Genomic DNA, 23,376 nt, shown 5'->3' with positions numbered 1-23,376 from the left:
ATAATAATAATAAGTTGTTATAATGATGATAATAATAATAAGTTGTTATAATGATAATAATAATAAGTTGTTATAATGATGATAATAATAAATTGTTGTTATAATGATGATAATAATAAATTGTTGTTATAATGATGATAATAATAAGTTGTTATAAATGATGATAATAATAAATTGTTGTTATAATGATGATAATAATAAATTGTTGTATAATGATGATAATAATAAATTGTTATAATGATGATAATAATAAATTGTTGTTATAATGATGATAATAATAAATTGTTGTTATAATGATGATAATAATAATAAGTTGTTATAATGATGATAATAATAATAAGTTGTTATAATGATGATAATAATAATAAGTTGTTATAATGATGATAATAATAATAAGTTGTTATAATGATGATAATAAAAAATTGTTGTTATAATGATGATAATAATAAATTGTTGTTATAATGATAATAATAATAAATTGTTATAATGATAATAATAATAAATTGTTGTTATAATGATGATAATAATAAATTGTTGTTATAATGATGATAATAATAAATTGTTGTTATAATGATGATAATAATAAATTGTTGTTATAATGATGATAATAATAAATTGTTGTTATAATGATGATAATAATAATAAGTTGTTATAATGATGATAATAATAAATTTTTGTTATGATGATAATAATAAGTTGTTATAATGATGATAATAATAAATTGTTGTTATAATGATGATAATAATAAATTGTTGTTATAATGATGATAATAATAAATTGTTGTTATAATGATGATAATAATAATAAGTTGTTATAATGATGATAATAATAAATTGTTGTTATAATGATGATAATAATAAATTGTTGTTATAATGATGATGATAATAAATTGTTGTTATAATGATGATGATAATAAATTGTTGTTATAATGATGATAATAATAAATTGTTATAATGATGATAATAATAAATTGTTGTTATAATGATAATAATAATAAATTGTTGTTATAATGATGATAATAATAAATTGTTGTTATAATGATGATGATAATAAATTGTTGTTATAATGATGATAATAATAATAAGTTGTTATAATGATGATAATAATAATAAGTTGTTATAATGATGATAATAATAAATTGTTGTTATAATGATGATGATAATAAATTGTTGTTATAATGATGATAATAATAATAAGTTGTTATAATGATGATAATAATAATAAGTTGTTATAATGATGATAATAATAAATTGTTGTTATAATGATGATGATAATAAATTGTTGTTATAATGATGATAATAATAAATTGTTGTTATAATGATGATGATAATAAATTGTTGTTATAATGATGATGATAATAATAAGTTGTTATAATGATGATAATAATAATAAGTTGTTATAATGATGATAATAATAAATTGTTGTTATAATGATGATAATAATAAATTGTTGTTATAATGATGATAATAATAAATTGTTGTTATAATGATGATAATAATAATAAGTTGTTATAATGATGATAATAATAATAAGTTGTTATAATGATGATAATAATAAGTTGTTATAATGATGATAATAATAAATTGTTGTTATAATGATGATAATAATAAATTGTTGTTATAATGATGATAATAATAATAAGTTGTTATAATGATGATAATAATAATAAGTTGTTATAATGATGATAATAATAATAAGTTGTTATAATGATGATAATAATAAATTGTTGTTATAATGAAGATAATAATAAATTGTTGTTATAATGATGATAATAATAATAAGTTGTTATAATGATGATAATAATAATAAGTTGTTATAATGATGATAATAATAAATTGTTGTTATAATGATGATAATAATAAATTGTTGTTATAATGATGATAATAATAATAAGTTGTTATAATGATGATAATAATAAATTGTTGTTATAATGATGATAATAATAAATTGTTGTTATAATGATGATAATAATAAGTTGTTATAATGATGATAATAATAATAAGTTGTTATAATGATGATAATAATAAATTGTTGTTATAATGAAGATAATAATAAATTGTTGTTATAATGATGATAATAATAATAAGTTGTTATAATGATGATAATAATAATAAGTTGTTATAATGATGATAATAATAAATTGTTGTTATAATGATGATAATAATAAATTGTTGTTATAATGATGATAATAATAAATTGTTGTTATAATGATGATAATAATAATAAGTTGTTATAATGATGATAATAATAATAAGTTGTTATAATGATGATAATAATAAATTGTTGTTATAATGATGATAATAATAATAAGTTGTTATAATGAAGATAATAATAAATTGTTGTTATAATGATGATAATAATAAATTGTTATAATGATGATAATAATAAATTGTTGTTATAATGATGATAATAATAAATTGTTGTTATAATGATGATAATAATAATAAGTTGTTATAATGATGATAATAATAAATTGTTGTTATAATGATGATAATAATAATAAGTTGTTATAATGATGATAATAATAAATTGTTGTTATAATGATGATAATAATAAATTGTTGTTATAATGATGATAATAATAAATTGTTGTTATAATGATGATAATAATAATAAGTTGTTATAATGATGATAATAATAAATTGTTGTTATAATGATGATAATAATAAATTGTTGTTATAATGATGATAATAATAATAAGTTGTTATAATGATGATAATAATAAATTGTTGTTATAATGATGATAATAATAAATTGTTGTTATAATGATGATAATAATAAATTGTTGTTATAATGATGATAATAATAATAAGTTGTTATAATGAAGATAATAATAAATTGTTGTTATAATGATGATAATAATAAATTGTTGTTATAATGATGATAATAATAAATTGTTGTTATAATGATGATAATAATAATAAGTTGTTATAATGATGATAATAATAATAAGTTGTTATAATGATGATAATAATAAATTGTTGTTATAATGATGATAATAATAAATTGTTGTTATAATGATGATAATAATAAATTGTTGTTATAATGATGATAATAATAAGTTGTTATAATGATGATAATAATAAATTGTTGTTATAATGATAATAATAAATTGTTGTTATAATGATGATAATAAATTGTTGTTATAATGATGATAATAATAATAAGTTGTTATAATGATGATAATAATAAATTGTTGTTATAATGATGATAATAATAAATTGTTGTTATAATGATGATAATAATAATAAGTTGTTATAATGATGATAATAATAATAAGTTGTTATAATGATGATAATAATAAATTGTTGTTATAATGATGATAATAATAAATTGTTGTTATAATGATGATAATAATAAATTGTTGTTATAATGATGATAATAATAAATTGTTGTTATAATGATGATAACAATAAATTGTTGTTATAATGATGATAATAATAAATTGTTGTTATAATGATGATAATAATAAATTGTTGTTATAATGATGATAATAATAATAAGTTGTTATAATGATGATAATAATAAATTGTTGTTATAATGATGATAATAATAAATTGTTGTTATAATGATGATAATAATAAATTGTTGTTATAATGATGATAATAATAAATTGTTGTTATAATGATGATAATAATAATAAGTTGTTATAATGATGATAATAATAATAAGTTGTTATAATGATGATAATAATAAATTGTTGTTATAATGATGATAATAATAAATTGTTGTTATAATGATGATAATAATAAATTGTTGTTATAATGATGATAATAATAATAAGTTGTTATAATGATGATAACAATAAATTGTTGTTATAATGATGATAATAATAAATTGTTGTTATAATGATGATAATAATAAATTGTTGTTATAATGATGATAATAATAAATTGTTGTTATAATGATGATAATAATAATAAGTTGTTATAATGATGATAATAATAATAAGTTGTTATAATGATGATAATAATAAATTGTTGTTATAATGATGATAATAATAAATTGTTGTTATAATGATGATAATAATAAATTGTTGTTATAATGATGATAATAATAATAAGTTGTTATAATGATGATAATAATAATTGTTGTTATAATGATGATAATAATAAATTGTTGTTATAATGATGATAATAATAAATTGTTGTTATAATGATGATAATAATAATAAGTTGTTATAATGATGATAATAATAAATTGTTGTTATAATGATGATAATAATAATAAGTTGTTATAATGATGATAATAATAAATTGTTGTTATAATGATGATAATAATAAATTGTTGTTATAATGATGATAATAATAAATTGTTGTTATAATGATGATAATAATAATAAGTTGTTATAATGATGATAATAATAAATTGTTGTTATAATGATGATAATAATAATAAGTTGTTATAATGATGATAATAATAAATTGTTGTTATAATGATGATAATAATAATAAGTTGTTATAATGATGATAATAATAAATTGTTGTTATAATGATGATAATAATAAATTGTTGTTATAATGATGATAATAATAATTGTTGTTATAATGATGATAATAATAATAAGTTGTTATAATGATGATAATAATAATAAGTTGTTATAATGATGATAATAATAAATTGTTGTTATAATGATGATAATAATAATAAGTTGTTATAATGATGATAATAATAAATTGTTGTTATAATGATGATAATAATAAATTGTTGTTATAATGATGATAATAATAATAAGTTGTTATAATGATAATAATAATAAATTGTTGTTATAATGATGATAATAATAAATTGTTGTTATAATGATGATAATAATAAATTGTTGTTATAATGATGATAATAATAATAAGTTGTTATAATGATAATAATAATAAGTTGTTATAATGATAATAATAAATTGTTGTTATAATGATGATAATAATAAATTGTTGTTATAATGATGATAATAATAAATTGTTGTTATAATGATGATAATAATAATAAGTTGTTATAATGATGATAATAATAAATTGTTGTTATAATGATGATAATAATAATAAGTTGTTATAATGATGATAATAATAATAAGTTGTTATAATGATGATAATAATAAATTGTTGTTATAATGATGATAATAATAAATTGTTGTTATAATGATGATAATAATAAATTGTTGTTATAATGATGATAATAATAATAAGTTGTTATAATGATGATAATAATAATAAGTTGTTATAATGATGATAATAATAATAAGTTGTTATAATGATGATAATAATAAGTTGGTGTAATGATAATAATAATAGGTTGTTATAATGATAATAATAATAAGTTGTTATAATGATGATAATAATAAATTGTTGTTATAATGATGATAATAATAAATTGTTGTTATAATGATGATAATAATAATAAGTTGTTATAATGATGATAATAATAAATTGTTGTTATAATGAGGATAATAATAAATTGTTGTTATAATGATGATAATAATAAATTGTTGTTATAATGATGATAATAATAAATTGTTGTTATAATGATGATAATAAATTGTTGTTATAATGATGATAATAATAAATTGTTGTTATAATGATGATAATAATAAATTGTTGTTATAATGATGATAATAATAATAAGTTGTTATAATGATGATAATAATAATAAGTTGTTATAATGATGATAATAATAAATTGTAAAATGATGATAATAATAAATTGTTATAATGATGATAATAATAATAAGTTGTTATAATGATGATAATAATAAGTTGTTATAATGATGATAATAATAATAAGTTGTTATAATGATAATAATAATAAGTTGTTATAATGATGATAATATAAATTGTTGTTATAATGATGATAATAATAATTGTTGTTATAATGATGATAATAATAATAAGTTTTATAATGATGATAATAAATTGTTGTTATAATGATGATAATAATAAATTGTTGTTATAATGATGATAATAAATTGTTGTTATAATGATGATAATAATAAATTGTTGTTATAATGATGATAATAATAAATTGTTGTTATAATGATGATAATAAATTGTTGTTATAATGATGATAATAATAAATTGTTGTTATAATGATGATAATAATAATAAGTTGTTATAATGATGATAATAATAATAAGTTGTTATAATGATGATAATAATAAGTTGTTATAATGATGATAATAATAAGTTGTTATAATGATGATAATAATAAATTGTTATAATGATGATAATAATAATAAGTTGTTATAATGATGATAATAATAATAAGTTGTTATAATGATGATAATAATAATAAGTTGTTATAATGATGATAATAATAATAAGTTGTTATAATGATGATAATAATAATAAGTTGTTATAATGATGATAATAATAAATTGTTGTTATAATGAAGATAATAATAAATTGTTGTTATAATGATGATAATAATAATAAGTTGTTATAATGATGATAATAATAATAAGTTGTTATAATGATGATAATAATAAATTGTTGTTATAATGATGATAATAATAAATTGTTGTTATAATGATGATAATAATAAATTGTTGTTATAATGATGATAATAATAAATTGTTGTTATAATGATGATAATAATAAGTTGTTATAATGATGATAATAATAATAAGTTGTTATAATGATAATAATAAATTGTTGTTATAATGAAGATAATAATAAATTGTTGTTATAATGATGATAATAATAATAAGTTGTTATAATGATGATAATAATAATAAGTTGTTATAATGATGATAATAATAAATTGTTGTTATAATGATGATAATAATAAATTGTTGTTATAATGATGATAATAATAAATTGTTGTTATAATGATGATAATAATAATAAGTTGTTATAATGATGATAATAATAATAAGTTGTTATAATGATGATAATAATAAATTGTTGTTATAATGATGATAATAATAATAAGTTGTTATAATGAAGATAATAATAAATTATTGTTATAATGATGATAATAATAAATTGTTGTTATAATGATGATAATAATAAATTGTTGTTATAATGATGATAATAATAATAAGTTGTTATAATGATGATAATAATAATAAGTTGTTATAATGATGATAATAATAAATTGTTGTTATAATGATGATAATAATAAATTGTTGTTATAATGATGATAATAATAAATTGTTGTTATAATGATGATAATAATAATAAGTTGTTATAATGATGATAATAATAAATTGTTGTTATAATGATGATAATAATAAATTGTTGTTATAATGATGATAATAATAAATTGTTGTTATAATGATGATAATAATAATAAGTTGTTATAATGATGATAATAATAAATTGTTGTTATAATGATGATAATAATAAATTGTTGTTATAATGATGATAATAATAATAAGTTGTTATAATGAAGATAATAATAAATTGTTGTTATAATGATGATAATAATAAATTGTTGTTATAATGATGATAATAATAAATTGTTGTTATAATGATGATAATAATAAATTGTTGTTATAATGATGATAATAATAATAAGTTGTTATAATGATGATAATAATAATAAGTTGTTATAATGATGATAATAATAAATTGTTGTTATAATGATGATAATAATAAATTGTTGTTATAATGATGATAATAATAAATTGTTGTTATAATGATGATAATAATAAGTTGTTATAATGATGATAATAATAAATTGTTGTTATAATGATAATAATAAATTGTTATAATGATGATAATAATAAATTGTTGTTATAATGATGATAATAATAATAAGTTGTTATAATGATGATAATAATAAATTGTTGTTATAATGATGATAATAATAATAAGTTGTTATAATGATGATAATAATAATAAGTTGTTATAATGATGATAATAATAATAAGTTGTTATAATGATGATAATAATAAATTGTTGTTATAATGATGATAATAATAAATTGTTGTTATAATGATGATAATAATAAATTGTTGTTATAATGATGATAATAATAAATTGTTGTTATAATGATGATAATAATAAATTGTTGTTATAATGATGATAACAATAAATTGTTGTTATAATGATGATAATAATAAATTGTTGTTATAATGATGATAATAATAAATTGTTGTTATAATGATGATAATAATAAATTGTTGTTATAATGATGATAATAATAAATTGTTGTTATAATGATGATAATAATAAATTGTTGTTATAATGATGATAATAATAAATTGTTGTTATAATGATGATAATAATAAATTGTTGTTATAATGATGATAATAATAATAAGTTGTTATAATGATGATAATAATAAATTGTTGTTATAATGATGATAATAATAAATTGTTGTTATAATGATGATAATAATAATAAGTTGTTATAATGATGATAATAATAATAAGTTGTTATAATGATGATAACAATAAATTGTTGTTATAATGATGATAATAATAAATTGTTGTTATAATGATGATAATAATAAATTGTTGTTATAATGATGATAATAATAAATTGTTGTTATAATGATGATAATAATAAATTGTTGTTATAATGATGATAATAATAAATTGTTGTTATAATGATGATAATAATAAATTGTTGTTATAATGATGATAATAAATTGTTGTTATAATGATGATAATAATAATAAGTTGTTATAATGATGATAATAATAAATTGTTGTTATAATGATGATAATAATAATAAGTTGTTATAATGATGATAATAATAATAAGTTGTTATAATGATGATAATAATAATAAGTTGTTATAATGATGATAATAATAAATTGTTGTTATAATGATGATAATAATAAATTGTTGTTATAATGATGATAATAATAAATTGTTGTTATAATGATGATAATAATAATAAGTTGTTATAATGATGATAATAATAAATTGTTGTTATAATGATGATAATAATAATAAGTTGTTATAATGATGATAATAATAAATTGTTGTTATAATGATGATAATAATAATAAGTTGTTATAATGATGATAATAATAAATTGTTGTTATAATGATGATAATAATAAATTGTTGTTATAATGATGATAATAATAAATTGTTGTTATAATGATGATAATAATAATAAGTTGTTATAATGATGATAATAATAAATTGTTGTTATAATGATGATAATAATAAATTGTTGTTATAATGATGATAATAATAATAAGTTGTTATAATGATAATAATAATAAGTTGTTATAATGATAATAATAATAAGTTGTTATAATGATAATAATAATAAGTTGTTATAATGATAATAATAATAAGTTGTTATAATGATGATAATAATAAATTGTTGTTATAATGATGATAATAATAAATTGTTGTTATAATGATGATAATAATAATAAGTTGTTATAATGATGATAATAATAAGAAGTTGTTATAATGATGATAATAATAATAAGTTGTTATAATGATGATAATAATAAATTGTTGTTATAATGATGATAATAATAAATTGTTGTTATAATGATGATAATAATAAATTGTTGTTATAATGATGATAATAATAAATTGTTGTTATAATGATGATAATAATAATAAGTTGTTATAATGATGATAATAATAAGTTGTTATAATGATGATAATAATAATAAGTTGTTATAATGATGATAATAATATTAAGTTGGTGTAATGATAATAATAATAAGTTGTTATAATGATAATAATAATAAGTTGTTATAATGATGATAATAATAAATTGTTGTTATAATGATGATAATAATAAATTGTTGTTATAATGATGATAATAATAATAAGTTGTTATAATGATGATAATAATAAATTGTTGTTATAATGAGGATAATAATAAATTGTTGTTATAATGATGATAATAATAAATTGTTGTTATAATGATGATAATAATAAATTGTTGTTATAATGATGATAATAATAAATTGTTGTTATAATGATGATAATAAATTGTTGTTATAATGATGATAATAATAAATTGTTGTTATAATGATGATAATAATAAATTGTTGTTATAATGATGATAATAATAATAAGTTGTTATAATGATGATAATAATAATAAGTTGTTATAATGATGATAATAATAAATTGTTGTTAAAATGATGATAATAATAAATTGTTATAATGATGATAATAATAATAAGTTGTTATAATGATGATAATAATAAGTTGTTATAATGATGATAATAATAATAAGTTGTTATAATGATAATAATAATAAGTTGTTATAATGATGATAATAATAAATTGTTGTTATAATGATGATAATAATAAATTGTTGTTATAATGATGATAATAATAATAAGTTGTTATAATGATGATAATAATAAATTGTTGTTATAATGATGATAATAATAAATTGTTGTTATAATGATGATAATAAATTGTTGTTATAATGATGATAATAATAAATTGTTGTTATGATGATAATAATAAATTGTTGTTATAATGATGATAATAAATTGTTGTTATAATGATGATAATAATAAATTGTTGTTATAATGATGATAATAATAATAAGTTGTTATAATGATGATAATAATAATAAGTTGTTATAATGATGATAATAATAATAAGTTGTTATAATGATGATAATAATAATAAGTTGTTATAATGATAATAATAAATTGTTGTTATAATGATGATAATAATAAATTGTTGTTATAATGATAATAATAATAAATTGTTGTTATAATGATAATAATAATAAATTGTTGTTATAATGATGATAATAATAAATTGTTGTTATAATGATGATAATAATAAATTGTTGTTATAATGATGATAATAATAAATTGTTGTTATAATGATGATAATAATAATAAGTTGTTATAATGATAATAATAAATTGTTGTTATAATGATGATAATAATAATAAGTTGTTATAATGATGATAATAATAAATTGTTGTTATAATGATGATAATAATAAATTGTTGTTATAATGATGATAATAATAATAAGTTGTTATAATGATGATAATAATAAATTGTTGTTATAATGATGATAATAATAAATTGTTGTTATAATGATGATAATAATAAATTGTTGTTATAATGATGATAATAATAAATTGTTGTTATAATGATGATAATATTAAATTGTTGTTATAATGATAATAATAATAATAAGTTGTTATAATGATGATAATAATAAATTGTTGTTATAATGATGATAATAATAAATTGTTGTTATAATTATGATAATAAGTTGTTATAATAATAATAAGTTGTTATAATTATATTAATAATAAGTTATAATGATGATAATAATAAGTTATTATAATGATGATAATAATAAGTTGTTATAAATATAATTAGTTGTTATAATGATAATAAGTTGTTATAATAATGATAATAATAAGTTGTTATAATGTTGATAATAATAATAAGTTGTTATAATAATAAGTTGTTATAATGTTGATAATAATAAGTTGTTATAATGCTGATAATAATAATAAGTTGTTATAATGCTGATAAAAATAATAAGTTGTAATAATGCTGATAATAATAATAAGTTGTTATAATAATAAATTGTTATAATAATAATAATAAGTTGTTATAATGCTGATAATAATAATAAGTGGTTATAATGATGATAATAATAATAAGTTGTTATAATGCTGATAATAATAAGTTGTTATAAAAATAAGTTGTTATAATGATGACAATAATAATAATAAGTTGTTATAATAATAATAAGTTGTTATAATGATGATAATAATAATAAGTTGTTATAATGCTGATAATAATAATAAGTTGTTATAATGATGATAATAATAATAATAAGTTGTTATAATGATGATAATAATAATAATAAGTTGTTATAATAATAATAATAAGTTGTTATAATGATGATAATAATAATAAGTTATAATAATAATAATAATAAGTTGTTATAATGCTGATAATAATAATAAGTTGTTATAATAATAATAATAAGTTGTTATAATGCTGATAATAATAATAATAATAATAATAAGTTGTTATAATAATAATAATAAGTTGTTATAATAATAATAAGTTGTTATAATAATAATAATAAGTTGTTATAATAATAATAATAAGTTGTTATAATAATAATAAGTTGTTATAATAATAATAAGTTGTTATAATAATAATAAGTTGTTATAATAATAATAAGTTGTTATAATAATAATAATAAGTTGTTATAATAATAATAATAAGTTGTTATAATAATAATAATAAGTTGTTATAACGCTGATAATAATAATAAGTTGTTATAATGCTGATAATAATAATAAGTTGTTATAATGCTGATAATAATAATAATAAGTTGTTATAATGCTGATAATAATAATAATAAGTTGTTATAATGCTGATAATAATAATAATAAGTTGTTATAATGCTGATAATAATAATAATAAGTTGTTATAATAATAAGTTATAATAATAATAAGTTGTTATAATATGATAATAAGTTGTTATAATGATGATAATAAGTTGTTATAATAATAATAATAATAATAATAAGTTTTTATAATAATAAGTTGTTATAATGATGATAATAAGTTGTTATAATAATAATAAGTTGTTATAATAATAATAATAAGTTGTTATAATGATGATAATAGTAAGTTGTTATAATAATAATAATAAGTTGTTATAATGATGATAATAAGTTGTTATAATAATAATAATAAGTTGTTATAATAATAATAATAAGTTGTTATAATAATAAGTTGTTATAATAATAAAAAGTTGTTATAATAATAAAAAGTTGTTATAATCATAAAAAGTTGTTATAATCATAAAAAGTTGTTATAATCATAAAAAGTTGTTATAATAATAAAAAGTTGTTATAATGATGATAATAATAAGTTGTTATAATTATAATAATAATAAGTTGTTATAATTATAATAATAATAAGTTGTTATAATGATGATAATAATAATAAGTTGTTATAATAATAATAATAAGTTGTTATAATAATAAGTTGTTATAATAATAAAAAGTTGCTATAATGATGATAATAATAATAAGTTGTTATAATAATAATAATAATAAGTTATAATAATAATAAGTTGTTATAATAATAAAAAGTTGTTATAATGATGATAATAATAAGTTGTTATAATAATAATAAGTTGTTATAATGATGATAATAATAATAAGTTGTTATAATAATAATAAGTTGTTATAATAATAATAATAATAATAATAATAAGTTGTTATAATGATGATAATAATAAGTTGTTATAATAATAAGTTGTTATAATAATAAAAAGTTGTTATAATGATGATAATAATAAGTTTTTATAATAATAATAATAAGTTTTTATAATGATGATAATAATAAGTTGTTATAATAATAATAATAAGTTGTTATAATGATGATAATAATAATAAGTTGTTATAATAACAATAATAAGTTGTTATAATAATAATAATAAGTTGTTATAATAATAATAAGAAGTTGTTATAATAATAATAATAAGTTGTTATAATAATAATAAGTTGTTATAATGATGATAATAATAATAAGTTGTTATAATAACAATAAGTTGTTATAATAATAATAATAATAATAAGTTGTTATAATAATAATAAGTTGTTATAATAATAATAAGTTGTTATAATAATAATAAGTTGTTATAATAATAATAAGTTGTTATAATAATAATAATAAGTTGTTATAATAATAAGTTGTTATAATAATAATAATAAGTTGTTATAATAATAATAATAATAATAATAAGTTTTTCTCAAAGACAAATCTTTGATGATTATTTGTGTGACTACTCCCACTGAATAATATATATAAGTGGCTTATATTGATATATTGTTATAATGATCATAATAATAAAAAGTTGAAATATATATAAGTGGCTTGGCAAGGCCACAGAAAACAACCAACCAAAATAACTCTAAGCAAAATTCACCCCAAAGCAGCAAAACTAAAGCTGGCTTGCCAGGACACTATATATATATACAAATGCAGACAAATTTTAACCATAGAATAGTATTATAATCTTCAAAAAGTCTGCAAATTTTCATGTAGTTTCATCCCATCAAACCAAAGATATGAGCATTTCAATATTAAATTTGGCTACCAGTATAAATATACCACATTTTTTAGCAATTTTATAGGTTCCAAATCTCAACGACTACTGATCGGAATTTAACAAATAAAGGCTCGTTGGAAAGCTAATGACCTGAATTGTGTAGTGGGCTATGTGACATTTGCCCTTAAGGTCGCACATTAAGGCAATCATCCATCATCCAGAGCTCATTTTTTGGCACTTTTTTTACAGCCATAAAATGTTTGAATCAGTTATTTGTTTTCCTAGTTTTGCACATGAATTACAAAATATCTGATGTTCCCCCCAAAACCTCTGGCCTGATGAAGGAGCGACTATTACTTGCTATGGTTTCAAATGATCTGAAATAACAACAAGGGGAAACTTGAATTCAAATATTTCTCATATGTTATATCTCCCCTCTTTGATTTTCATACATAAAGTAAATTTCATAGTGCATAAGAATTATTGGATACTGGAAATATTCATAATCGTACCGTTTTTCCAAAAGAGGAAAGATATAACATGAGAAATATTTTAAATAAAATCTTCATTTGCTGTGATTGCAGATCATTTGAAACCATAGCAGCAAGTTCTAGTCTCCCTCCACCCCCATTAAGGCCAGAGGTTTGGAGGGAAATATATATATAACTACTTCATTTACTCACATAAAATTAATATACAAAAGTATAAATTTATGCGTAAACTTTAAGTATTTATTTCAAAAGTGCTCAATATGTAGGTAGAGCTAGTTAGTAATTTATAAAATATATATGGCAATATTACTATATATATATATATATATATATATATATATATATATATATATATACATACACACAGCCTTTGAGACTTTACACGACCGGTCGCCACAGTTGATTGAAAATTTTTTGGGGCAACTAAAAGTCGTAAATCACTCACCCGGCCAGTCGATAAAATTTCTTTAAATAAAGAAACGAGGGGGGGGGGACTCATTTATTTTACGACTCTAAAATATGCGGTGACTTAGAATGACCTATGTCTCATCATTTGTGAATTCTTTCATCTCTAGCTATGGTCAACAAGAGTTCACATTTACACATTTGGCATGTAGTCAAAATGTAGCCTTCATTTAGCTCTCTGATTTTGAAATTCATTTTGAAAAAGAAATTCTTCAAGGCTACAACTACATACACTTCATGCTTACAAAAGTAAAGACGAACATCTGAAAGAGGAAAAAAACGCATCGTTCCATCAAGCACGCACCGAAAATTAAATTATAATCAGTTTTTGCTTCAGTTTTGTTTCTTCGTAAACAAACATTATTTATTCCAGGGACGATAGAAATGTATCAGGATATAAACAAATCTGGACATGAATTATAAAAATGTAAACACATAAAAATATCACGACGGCTGATTATTAGTAACATGTTATACATGATATAATATTCGACTTGCCTTGTAAAAAAGTAAAAATATATAATAAATGTATAAAACACCTTTATTGTTTCATTAACAAAGCTATTTAATTACTAGGTTAATCTATATAAATTTCGCTGAAATGTTCAATGCTATATGATGCTAAATGTCCATTTTTATTATGTGTGTGTGTGTGTGTGTGTGTGTGTGTGTGTGTGTGTGTGTGTGTGTGTGTGTGTGTGTGTGTGTGTGCGTTTTCATGTATGTCCAAGAAAGGATTTTTTTCCGAGAACCGATCGGTCGCCTCACAACTTCTTAAAACTTTTTATATCACACCTAAATGATAATATCTACGAATTAACAACCAGGGTCGCCTGTCTATTTAATTAGCCCGACTTTGAAAAGATAAATATTCAACAATTTTTGCTCACCGCATGTGCATTAAGCTTTTTCGTATAATAATAAAAGTGAAACGGAGCTAAAGTCATCGTTCCTGATCGCCGGGAACATCAAAAAGCAATCAGATTTTGATCAATGTGGAGTTTCAATTTGGACAATCCCCTTGTTGCAGGGAGCTGATTCCCCCCCCCCCCAACATCTTGGGGAAACAAAAAAAAATAAAATAAAAAAAGCGTTCCCGCAGTAAATAAAATATTGTCCCGCAGTCAAAGTTGACCTCATTAAGTCATTAAAACGGGCACCTGCTAATTCTAAATAGTTAAATAAATTCAAACGTGTTTCCATTAGTATTTCGTTGTGGCCCAGTGGTTAACGTCGCACATTTTTTTTTCACACTTTAATTTCCAACTTTGCCTCAAGGGTTCGATCTTCATTTTGATATATATATATATATATATATATATATGCATAATGGTTTTATAGATTGGTTTCCTATAAGTAACTCCAATAAAATCTGCATGATTATTAAAGAGTGCTCAATAGAGGACAGAGTTGGTATATTGATCGTTTATTATACAAACATCATTTGTTACATATGTGCATACGTTTCACCGGGATTCCAATTCAAAGAGACTTCATCAGTCCAAAAAAGGAGCGATATTGAATATGAGTATGTATATATATATATATATATATATATATATATATATATATATATATATATATAATAAAAGAGAAATTATTTTTAGGTATTTATTGTAATTATTATATGCATGTGTAAAGTGAATGGCTAATCCCCAAAATGCATACACATTTTGGGTAAAGTCACTAAACAGGGTTTGTGAGTGATATAATAAAAATAAGGCATTAAAAATATTTCTTAAACATAATTACATGAGGAGTAATTTCGTGTAAAAAGTTAGATGCAAGTAAAGGAAGTAGGTCTAGCAGACGAGCTTCACTCTGAAAAATCTGAAAAGTTAGGTCACATAACATCTGACACTGCTGCTGCTCCAATAAAGGGATTTCAATACATTAAAACTCTGAAGAATTCCCACCAGCCGTTAACAACTAGGCACTGCTTGTGTTTCAAACTAAAAAAAAACGCTTTAAAATAAGTAAAAACACTAAAACCTTTTATCAGTTTGTTGTCTTTATTTTTTTTGGGGGGGGGGATCGAAAGCGTCCCTATTATCCCAGAGAACCAGGTATGTAAATACACTTGGAAATATTTTTCAATAATTAGTTTAAAAAAATATTCTATATGTTTACAATATTTTATCAAAATTAAGAAATTATTTTCTAAAAAATATATTATTTATATACGTTTACACTTTGTTTTTAAATAAAATTAAGAAATTAATTTAAAAAATATTTTTTATATCCATCTTCATTCATTGTCCGTAGTTCAAGATACAGTTGTCTGTATGATTCCTAGTGTACTGTCTTCCCCACTTGATTGTGTCTATTTTCATATTCTTTTTCGGCTAGTTTGCTGCATTCACTTATGTGGTTTATCGTTTCGTCTCTTTATAGACAGAGTTTGCATTTGCTGTTTTCTTGTGTCTTGTTGATTTTTGCTTTGAAATAGTCGATTTTAATCGAGTTATCTTGTGCAGCTGTTATTAGAGATTCTGTTTCTCTGTTTAGGTGTCCTTTTCATAGCCATGCTGAAGTGTTTCCATAAGTCTCCTCTTTTGTCATCCATATGAATCATCTGTGTAGCTATTTCTCTTCTCATTTTTTTTTCTCTTTGTCTTATCCCTTGCCTCTCTGTTCTCTGCCTTGTTCATTTTTTCAGTGTCTCTAGCTGCAGTAATTAGTTTTTCTGTTTTCTGCATTCTGTATTTTTCTTTTTGTGTGTGTGTGCAGTTTCTCCTTTTCATGTAGTTGATCAACATCATCTTTTGGGTGTAGTGCATTATGCATGGTCATAAGTTTCCTGGTTTTCTTTTCAAGATGCCTCAGTTCTTTGGTCAAGTTTATTAAGTCTGAAATATCTTACTAATGATATTGCCCATGTGTTTATATCTTTTAGTGAGTTTCTACTATATAATTTAGTTTCTAGGAGTTTTCTTGTTCTTCTTAGGTATTCTTTTCCAATTTTCTCTTTTGTTTGACTTGATGGTTTCTTTTTTCAGAACTCTCAAATATATGTAGGTGTCATGTTCGCCTAGTATCCTCATATCCAGTTCTATTCCCTCCACTACCTTCAGTTTTCCCTTCTTGTAACTAGCACTGCACACTTTTCCATGCTAAAGTCCATTTGAACATCCTGGTTACAGATTTTGTTCCATTTTGCTTCTCGCAAAAAGTTTCAGGTCGTCCATATACATTAGGTGATTCATTCTTTCATCTATATTAGTAAACTTGTATTTGGCTTGGCATTTCCTTAGTATATTGTTAATGGGCATCATGGCTATGATGAACAGTATATTGGAAATTTATCAATGTTGCTGGGTTTTTAATGATTGGAGAGTTGTCTCCCTTTGATGCTTATTTTTAGCAATGTAAGGACTTGGGTCCCTTGGAGTTATCTCCTCTTTGACTGTATTTATAAAACGTGTATGTGATGTGTCTCCCTCTTCGTGTTTGAAACGTGAATAAAAAGACATGTCTTTTCCTATGTCTGTGTGGAAAAGGCTAAAAAGTATTATGTTCTAAATTAATTTGTTTTCTTTTGTCATCATCAATATAACTTACCGCATGAAATCATTTAACGAAGAAAGGTACGTTTTCTTTATTTACTTCATAATTAACTTAATAAAGGTTAATTATTAACCCAACACAGTAGTGGTGATAGTGAATCTCCTTGAAAGATACCTCTTTGTATTTTAATCTCAGTTATGTATTGTCTTTCTGCTTTCAGTTCATTCTCGGTGTTCTCATTGCTTTTTCAATAAAACTGATAATCTTGTTTGGTATTTTGTACATTTTCAGGCTTGACGGACTTTGTTTTCTTGTAGTTGATTCACATCATGGCTATGTATATTTTTTAATACTTTTTACCTCCTTCAGGATCTTTTGGTCTATGTATAGTAAATCATATGTTCCTCTTTTTCCTTCTTGGAATCCTTTCTGTTCCTCAGGATGTAGTCTACGATTATGAAGTGAGTGGTAAATTTGTTCTCAGTTGTGCTGTTAAGATTTTCCGCATTGGTGGTAAGCAAGTGATAGGTCTGTAGTTGCTGGGAGTGGTTGTCTTTTCTGTGACTCTTTGTATCAATGTCGTTCTACCTTTAGTTATCCGTTCTGGTACGTCTGTTTTGTGGATCAGGTTTTAAATGAGTGTTTCATGTAGTGTCATTAATTATTTTAACCAGTATACGTGTATTCCGTTGTGACCTGGTGCTCTCTAGTTTACCATTTTCCTTAAGGTTGTCTTGAGGAATTCTTTGCTAATTCCATTCTCTGTCTCTTCTTTGATTTGCTGTAACTCTTCTTTCATATCTTTTAGACGTTCAGAATTTCTATTGTCATCTTGTTGCTCTTCCTATATCTTACTCTAATAGCTTCTGTTTTTTTTTCGATTCTGGTTGTTCTGTTTTTGTTCTTCTCCTGTTTATCTGTATTGTCTTGGTTTTCCTTTTTTTTTGCTTTAGTTCTTCATGTTTCTTGTTTAGCCTCTGCAAATTGCATTTCCATTTTCTATCCTTTTCTGTTCGTTTTCATCTTGCACTTTGTTATAACAAACAGCATTAGATAGATCGGATCGGTAGTTTCAGATAAAAAAATATATATATACATATATATATATATATATTACTCAATACAACAAAGTACTATAAGAAGGCTGACTGGGAAACAATCAGGGACTACATCAGAGAACCTCCATAGAGTAATATCTTTTCTCTTCCTGCAGAACAGTGTACAAATGAAGTTACTGAATAGTTCCAAGGAGCAATTGAATCACACGTTCCCACACAAAGTTCTTCCCTGCCACCTTACATTCATTAACCCCTTATCCTCGAATGGCCTTCGGGCCTTGATAAATGGTGACTGCCAAGTATTAAAAAAATGATATAAGACTAATTTATATAATTATAATCAGGTTTGAATAAGAGAATACCGCTTGTCGCTAACTGAATGAATTTTTTTAACCGGGTTTAAATATTATTTAAATCTTGGAATTTTGCAACTCAACTAATTCTAAAAAACAATATTTATGCAAATAAAAACGAAATACTTTATTTAATAGGTCACAGAGGATGGAAAGATTGGGAAGAAAAAACACTAACCAGACCTCTACTAGATGAATGCAAAAAAAAAAGACTGGGAACTTAGGGAGGCTTATTGCCACTCAAATCCCAGTGAAGGCCAATGGTTGGTCCCAGCGAGAAATCAATGGTAAGTAGTTGTTGTGATAACGCAGACTTATTTGCAAAGGTTAACCTTGTGAGTATTATAATAAAAATAATATATTTAGATAGTGTTATGTTATTTGTGTTTTCGCTTCTGAATGTCGTCAAGTGTTGTTCATTATGCCTACATTTCAAGTTATTTTCAGTGGCCCCTAGGAAGAAAAAGTACTGTACTTGCAATAACCCTTATCCCTGAGTGGCTTCCGGGCCTTGATAAGTGGTGATCACCGTGTAAAAAAAAAGAAGTGAAGAAAAGGGAAGAAAAAGAGGAGAAAAAAGAAAGAAAAGAGAAACTTTAGAAAAGGAACAGGAAGAAGAAAACGGAGAGCAATAAGAAAGGATAGAAAACAAAAAACTGTAAGAAGATTAATATAAAATTAGCGAGAGAGCGAGAGAGAGAGAGGGAGAGAGAGAGAGGGACACACACACACACACACACACACACACACACACACACACACTACCTTTATGTTTAACTTGGAAGAAATCATGATTATATTTCCGATTTTTTTCTGCCCCTCCACATTTTCTTATCAGTCATCATTTTTCAGAGACTTCCAAAGGTCACTTCCTAATTCAAAGTTTAGGTTTCTTGTCATATTAAATCAGAGGTTAAAGTGACTGGATCTTTTCAAAGTCTTAAAAGATTGTAATTTCATCTTTGAAGGTTGACAAGAAACCAAAGATTTGAGTATTTATTTATTTTATTTTTTTAATCCTAGAATTGATTACTTCCACAACGTTGACACACCTATTCTCTCCGGATTTGCAAGATAACTTTCATTTCAAATGTTAGAATACCTAGCGTGATGACTTGAATGTCGTGATTCAATTGGAACAAAACAATGCTTTAATGTTTACTGCAAACCTGGGTTGGAATCAAAGGAAGTCATTGTTTTGCATTCATTTTGAATTCTTGTGCATATGAAAAACACTTTTCAATTTCTGGGCACACACACACACACACACACACACACACACACAGTAACTGCCTTTTTAAAATTTTTGAGATGGGGATTGATTATTTGATATTGATGAGTGTTATTTCACAATAATTCAGGTCGATGTAACCTCTGATCTTCAGGTGCATCTTGTTAAACTCGGGACTCTTTCTGTCAAACTCGGGAATCTGCATGTAATTTAAAACAGAACCTTTTATTTAATCCACGGAAGCAGCAAGTTCTTGTTCTGTCAGCCATGGCTGCTCACAAGGACCCGTTGCATAGTAGTTAAAGTACTTGGTAAAAATGCAGTTGTAAGTTACACTCTTCTGAAGGTTGAAGGTTCAATTTTCAGTGCAGGTGACACTCAAAATACAATTGCAAATTACTTAGGACTTCTACCCAGGCATGGTTGATGGTAACGAGAGTATGCTACTCCCATGGATTAAATAAAATATGGTTCTGTTTAAAATTCTGTGCAGATTCCTGAGGTTGACAAGAAACATATGAAGAATGAGGTTAAATTGATCAAAACATTGAAAAATAATACTCAAGTTGAGAACAGTATTCTTACTGATACAAAAATACAACTATCACTAATGATACAAAAATACAACTATCACCAATGATACAAAAAATACAATTATCACTAATGATACAAAAAATACAATTATCACTAATGATACAAAAAATACAATTATCACTAATGATACAAAAAATACAATTATCACTAATGATACAAAAAATACAATTATCACTAATGATACAAAAAATACAATTATCACTAATGATACAAAAAATACAATTATCACTAATGATACAAAAAATACAATTATCACTAATGATACAAAAAATACAATTATCACTAATGATACAAAAAATACAATTATCACTAAGGATACAAAAAATACAATTATCACTAAGGATACAAAAAATACAATTATCACTAAGGATACAAAAAATACAATTATCACCAACGATACAAAAAATACAACTATCACCAACGATACAAAAATACAACTATCACCAACGATACAAAAATACAACTATCACCAACGATACAAAAATACAACTATCACCAACGATACAAAAATACAACTATCACCAACGATACAAAAATACAACTATCACCAACGATACAAAAATACAACTATCACCAACGATACAAAAATACAACTATCACCAACGATACAAAAATTCAACTATCACCAACGATACAAAAATTCAACTATCACCAACGATACAAAAATACAACTATCACCAATGATACAAAAATACAACTATCACCAACGATACAAAAATTCAACTATCACCAACGATACAAAAATACAACTATCACCAATGATACAAAAATACAACTATCACCAACGATACAAAAATACAACTATCACCAATGATACAAAAATACAACTATTACCAATGATACAAAAATACAACTATTACCAATGATACAAAAATACAACTATCACCAACGATACAAAAATATAACTATCACCAATGATACAAAAATATAACTATCACCAATGATACAAAAATACAACTATCACTAACGATACAAAAATACAACTATCACTAATGATACAAAAATACAACTATCACTAATGATACAAAAGTACAACCATCACTAACGATACAAAAATACAACTATCACTAATGATACAAAAATACAATTATCACCAGTGATAATATACAGCTTTGGCGTTATTGTTTGACCACAAGAATAAATAAAACAAGAAAAATGTTGACATTGTAAAGAGTCGTAGAGAAACCAGTACAAATCAAGGTTGTATTTACTCAGAGGAGCAGGAGGTATGGGCCTTTCTGAAATCGACTATTGTGAACACTGAGCAATATCTGATGAGCTCCCAGAATGCAAATCTCATGATGGTATATCAACAGTAACAAACAAGAACCAGTAAGCACAACGTCGCTCACGAAACTGGCCAAACATTTCAGATAAAACTGTTCTACAAATGAAACAGAAACACAAAGCAATTCTGCCGCGGAAATGAACCAAAAGAGTTGCCAAAAATACAAAAAGACCTTCCATTACAGAAAACTAGAAGAATGGGTCAACAGCATGACAAGTGTTTTGTGGATGAACTATTCCAGGAATTTATAGATACGGAAGGCTCTGTAGAGTGGCCGAAAAGAGGATCGCTTCACTATGATCAGAAATGGATGATAATGGCTGCTCAACATCATGGTTTTAAAAATTGACAAGTGAGGTTCTGCCACACAGGAGTAGAGAGTGTGGAGTACCGGAGATCCAGCTGTAAGGT

The 23,376-nt window shown here is 21.7% G+C and overlaps 1 protein-coding gene and 1 long non-coding RNA gene across 3 annotated transcripts in view; one reads left to right on the top strand and one right to left on the bottom strand.

The window, feature by feature from the left end:
- LOC145278049 (uncharacterized) overlaps window positions 1–20,160 on the top strand; it is a 94,990-nt gene extending 74,830 nt beyond the window's left edge. For both annotated transcript variants that reach the window (XR_013868340.1, XR_013868301.1), the window contains exon 3: window positions 19,991–20,160. This is a non-coding gene — a long non-coding RNA (uncharacterized LOC145278049). The remainder of the gene's footprint in view (window positions 1–19,990) is intronic.
- LOC145277731 (protein kinase C delta type-like) overlaps window positions 1–23,376 on the bottom strand; it is a 433,752-nt gene that overhangs the window by 252,884 nt on the left and 157,492 nt on the right. The window lies entirely within an intron of this gene.

Source organism: Euprymna scolopes, chromosome 1 (genome assembly GCF_053919585.1).
Source record: "Euprymna scolopes isolate OS-2025 chromosome 1, ASM5391958v1, whole genome shotgun sequence".
Taxonomy (NCBI): Eukaryota; Metazoa; Mollusca; class Cephalopoda; order Sepiida; family Sepiolidae; genus Euprymna; species Euprymna scolopes.
This window is presented reverse-complemented; position numbering and strand designations above follow the sequence as displayed.